The following is a 6,000-nucleotide window of genomic DNA, read 5'->3' as shown; positions in this document are numbered from 1 at the left end:
AGGACTGCCAAACTCGAGCAAAGCTGACACAATCGGATAAAGTCTTTGCTTTAGACGGGATGAAGCAGCATTGTGGCTCATTATCAAGGTCACCAAGTGACTCCAAAAAAATTAACAGTATGCATGTAATGGGAAAAATGTGTTCTTGTGTTAGAAAAAAAATAGACCAAGATAAAAAAAAAAAAAGACAGCATAACATTGCGTAGAAAATTATGCTACAACAATCACACTTCACCATTTGCGTTGCAACTTACATCCATTGTGCCTATTTTGGTTCAACTTTCTAAATATAAACTCTGAATGTATTCTACCTGACTATTCCTGTGCGTTTGCAGACAAGCCGACTTGTCATTTCTTTCCAGTTCACAGCCACCCAATAACATTCCGATCTCCGACACCCACTACACATCGATCACGCACCTGTGCAGCGGTGATCAGGTTGCGAGCACGCGGCCTATGTTTAGTTCGTTCAATGTCATGAGGCTGGATATCCTTGGCGTCAGCATTATGTAAAGTTGCTAATATTCCCTCCGTGCCTCTCATGACAAACTCTCTGAAGCTACAAAATCGTCAAGTATGGCATTTTAATCAAATACCTTTAATAACACAACTATGCAAAAACAGTCATTTTAATGTAACTTCTACTACTACTTTCCTAATGAAACATTTACTACAAATTGTATTTTTAAAGCTACATTTCACGATAAAAAAATATTTTTTCACATCTGTTCTCGTAAATAAATAGGGTAGGCATGACAGAATATGGATTGCTGTAACTTATTTCTTCCCAAGTGAAGTGCCTGGTGAGCGTTTTTAGCCAATGTATCATGCGTGACATGGTTAGTGCCTCACCATGTGTAAATCTGTGTTAACCGAAGTAAAAAAAGCCACGTTAAAAGCAAAGAAACCAATCTTCAGGGTTTATGAATAAGCCAATCAGTGTCGGCGCTGGCATGAAAGATGAAAGCAGTCCAACAGTGTGTGTGATTGCTAATTGCTGTATTGTGGGCCGCCCGCCTGCCACCTCCACAGCGACACATCAATTCATCAGATATCACAGGCAGATCGAACCAATGACTCATGTCTAATCCCGCCGCTGACAAATATCCCCCCCAAAACCCTTTCTTGTTGTCTGCTGCCTTCAGCTAGCATGCTACTTATTAAGCGAGCTGACTGTCACTCTTCAATCTGGCTTCCAATCTTGATGCAAAGGGGAAATAAAAAGTTTGACATTTTTATTCAAGGGTGGCGCCGCAACTAAAACTGTATGACTATGAGGTGCTACTTTGGCCACCTTCTCTCTCTCAACACCCCATTGCTTGGCTTAATAAGGGAAGGATACGCTCACTCCCACTGCTCATTTTTACTCAGCGACGACGTTCATCCTGTATTCCGAGATTGTGTCTGTTATTAAGCAAATGAGTTGCTGCTTCATAGTTTTGGCCATCAGATAGCTGCGATTGAAGGTTAATGACGTGACTGCTCAATGGGAAATAGGAAAGCACGCATGACGGTTTGGAACGCACGTGTTTCATGGTTAGGGTCTCGACTCACACGTGCGTCGAATGTTTATATCAGATGCTTCATACGAAAGTGATCGTCTCTCGTTTCGTTTATGCCATATACAAGTGCAGGTGCACTCAAAGAGATCTAACCTCCATTGCCACCCGTTGAGGCTCGCTATGCCCTCATCATGTCTAACCTTTTCAAAATTGCATGAACACATGCAGTCTATTCAATTGCAAACTGAATTCCTTTTGCTGATATACACTTAAAAGAACGGAAGATGAGAGTCGGCTTTCTGTGCGCCATTCTTCGTGCTGAATCCTAACAAGAGTTCATTCAGTAGAAACGCCAAAGCCAGTGAGTAAATGCATCAGTTTAAAGAGGTCACTGGCCGGTATTGAAGTTTACAGCTAGATTGACGTATTGGTGGCTATCGTGTGTGCTTCACTATCAAAAAAAAGGTTCCGCGATTGAATCTCAGCTCAAATTATCCAGTGTGGAGTTTTCGCTAAAGACTAAACTGTTCATAGTCGTGCATTCGAGTGTGGATGCTTCTTTGTGTATATGTGTGTAAAAAAAAAAAGACCCCCCCCCCTTCTTAAGATTTTACATTGACATTATCATTATGAAATCTGATCAAGAAATACCGATGCCGACTATATATATGTGTCCAAGCTGCAACATGGTAAACACACAATAATAATTCTAGTCTTCTAAAAATATGTCTGGATCATTATTCTTTGCTATTTCAATTGAAATATTGCGATGAAGATTTCAGGCTTCAATTGGAGTGGGGCTTTTCTGAGGAACTGAGGTTGAAGTCATAGGTGAAATTGGTATACTTCCCTTTTCTATGCAAGCCACCATTTCAATTGCTGCCTTACAAAAAAGACATTCCAAAAATACTCAAGTTAGCGTTTGTCAAAAATCATACAAGCACAAATTATTCTTGTGTGCTTAACTGACTCATGACCTGCCCTTGTTTAGATGTCCGACTCACGTCAAAGGAAGGACCATATATAGCAGGTGTGGGAAAACTACGGCCCGGGGGCCACATGTGGCCCGTTAGACGTTTTAGTCCGGCCCGTAAAACTTGAAGAAAAATGAAATGAATAAACCTTGTTCATGTTTTATTTTGAAGAGTTCTTTAGCCAGGCTAGATGGAAGCTGCGCTTTGTCTTCGCTGTGTCAAATATGGCAAGAAGGAAAAAACAAACAGTCACAATCCTTAAGGCAAAGCAGTGCCAACAGACATTGTGCTTGGCCCGCTGCCCGGTTCCATGAGAAGATTCTTTCATTTGGAGCAGCTTTAGCCGCTCCACGGGGGGATTGAGTTTTTCTTCTTAAACCATTTGAATATGAAATGTGTGTTTTTTAGTGAAAAGCTACAGTTTACTCTCATGTGAGCACAAATATTTTACTGTATATTCATCAATGTCGCTTTGAAAATGAGTATTACAATTAAATATACGCCGTTGACTCCACAACTCAAATCATCCATTCATCAATTTTCTTTACTGCTTTTTTTTTTTTTTTTTTAGGCGAATTTGGGAGGAACATTATTTTAAACGCAGAAATTCAAAACTGTTGCAGCCACGTGCTAATTCCATTCATATCCAACATCGAACAAGGATGACAACATGCAGCAAATTAGAAGGTACGAACTTGATAAAAGGCTGATGTTTCAGCGCAGAGATTAGTGGTTGCTCTCGCCTCATGCAGTACTTGGATTTGAGTTTATCAACCTACAGCGTATAGTATAAGCTCTGCCTCAGGTGGTCTCTCACAAAGCCATTTACGAAAACAAAGCACTGGCGTCCTCTCATTGACGATGGATTGCTTAACATTATTTTTAATCACATTTCAAACACGCCGTTCTGTCGAGCATATATTGGTTTTTAAGCGATCACGAGATATGGAAGATTGTGAATCAATAATCATGTTAAGTATGTCTGAATTAACACCACATGCATTTTTGAATCAACTGTTGAAATGTTAAACCTGGTTACCTTTGGGTCTTGCATATAAACACAATTTTCTTTTTGATTGACACTTGAGAAATTCCATCTACAGAGGTAGAAAATCATCATCAATTTAATTGAACCTTTTTTTGTGGAACCTGCTACCTTGGTCAGGAATGGTGCGATTGAAAAATATTTTAGCTTTTGCCACTCGAGAGTCCGACAGAGCAAGTCCATATAAATTTTGTTTACTTTGTGACTACAAAAGTAAGAAATGCAGCAAGTTTTCCGTGACAGCTACGTTTGCTTTGCAAAAAAAATAAACCGAATTGAATTGAATAAGATGAAACTGCTGAAGAGGTACTCGCAGCTCTTCTGTTTTCATCCTTTGTTTGTGAGCTTTCATGCTTAATAGATGTCAACTTTCCCCGATATTGCAGCTTTTACCACCGGTTGAATCTTTATGGTCAAATCAGTCCATTGTCAGGGTTGGATTGAAGTCAGATGACTTTTAAAGCATTTTTGTTTACTGCAGTACAATAACAATAAAGCAGAAATAGCTCATGCAGCAAACAATATCCGTCATCTGGACAACAACCCCTTTGGCACCCTCTTTACTCTTCAGCCAGTTTACGTCCTGTGGCTCCTATGGTCCTTGTCGGTGAGGGTCGGTGGAAAAAGATAAATAATGCGGGAATGGCAAGCGTCTCACACTAATGTACCAGAAATGGCTTTGAAAGAGGTCACCATAAATTTCCTCTTCTCGCCCTTGCAGCGTCACCCGCCAATAATCGTCGTAGCCATTCAAAAGTTTTGTGCCTTGCAGGGAAGGATTCAAATGAAGACATACCAGCATAGAGTCGAGTAGAATATTGATCGCCAGAGATCAGTGTGCTCATTCGCTGTTCTCGGTTTTCTAATCTCACGTGCCAAGCAACGTTACTAGTCAGCGTGTGTTCAGTGGTGAATTCGAACAGTGAAGGGAGTGTCGGAAGAAATTCCACAGTTATGAAGTGCTAAGTCACAACCAATAAGGTAGTTAATAGTTCAAGTGAATAATATGATCAATCATAATTTTTTCCATTTGTCACACATATTTCTTTGTTGTTATTTTTTTATATTATTGCTGGTAGTTGACGAAGGTTTGGGCACATTGTGGTCCAGTATAATTATTATGATAAATAATGGAATAAATAATGGGGGTGCATCTAGAACAGGCGTGGGCAAACTATGGCCCGGGGGCCACATGCGGCCCGTTCAACGTTTAATTCCGGCTCGCCTTGAAAAAAATAAAAAAAATAAACCTTGTTCATGTTTTATTTTTTAAATACTCTGGTTTTTCAAAGACATATATTTTGATGTTATGCTTTTGTTCATTTTTATGAAAAATTAAATTTATTTTTTTTTCTCCGATGAGGTGAGGTTACCAAAACAGTCCATCCATCTGTTCCTGTCCCGGTCACTTTGTCAAATTTTAGAACCCATAGTGGCCCACAAATAAAAATGTTTGCCCACCCCTAAGCTAGAACTATCAATTATAATATTTTATTTTCACATCTAATTCATGCAAAGCAATATTTTTGTCAGATGAGTTCAATAAAAAATATTTCATCTAAATTCAGTTTTTTAATTTTTTTTAATTTTTATTTAACATTTTTTGCAGCAGTTGCTCAGAGAAGGATTTGGGCTTCAACACCGATTTGAGTACCAAAGGAAAAAAATCAAAAGTAAAATAGCATGTCTGACCATTGTTGAGGTGCCCTTAAGCAATGCGCTGACCACCATACCAAACAATCAACCAAGCACCCCCCCCCCTCCAACCTCAGAGATGGTGAGATTAGTGCCTTGCCCAACGGCACTACAGCAGTAGTCAGGCCTAGCATTTCTCCAATGGCTAATTGCCATTTTTGACCCGCTGGTTGCAAAGATTGATTTCTTACCGATGAGCGACTGCCTCCCCCATTCAACAAAAGTAACTTCTTTTTTCATCTCGCTTTTCCATCTTCTCCCATTTGCAAGATAAAATGAGCTTGCCAGCGCAACATCAATACTTTTGGCCAAGAAGTCCAAACATTTTTCATCTCCAAATAGTGAGCAAGATGAGAAAGCAATTGGACGACTGAAAGATGCCCAAACCTAAATAGCAGCCCGGGTTCACAATAAGGTCGTGCGTCAAATATCGTCCTTTATCCAGAACTGAAGTCGAATGTAATCATAAGGATGCGACTGCTTTCAAATTAGGTATTTAACTAGCTTTTTCAATTCTTTCAAAAATCCAAGGAAAGAAAATAAATGAGGACTATGAGAGTAAATCCAAGATCAAGAGATATTCAAATAAGGTTGTGGCTTAGGACAGTGCAGAAAACACAGCATCTTTTTTTTCTTTTATTTTTTAACTTGATTTTATGTTTAATATCATGTTTAAATGCGTCATATCAGCAGAAGAAAAATCCGTGCTGTTGACGATTGTGGTGTCAAACCATGCATCATTGTTTTGACTGCTTCATTCATGTGGCATCAAACAGTAATACAC

The sequence above is a fragment of the Idiotropiscis lumnitzeri genome, chromosome 19 (genome assembly GCF_059441095.1).
Source record: "Idiotropiscis lumnitzeri isolate Australia: NSW breed Sydney's pygmy pipehorse chromosome 19, RoL_Ilum_1.0, whole genome shotgun sequence".
In the NCBI taxonomy this organism is placed as follows: Eukaryota; Metazoa; Chordata; class Actinopteri; order Syngnathiformes; family Syngnathidae; genus Idiotropiscis; species Idiotropiscis lumnitzeri.
The sequence above is the reverse complement of the archived record's forward strand: the minus strand, read 5'-3'. Positions refer to the sequence as shown.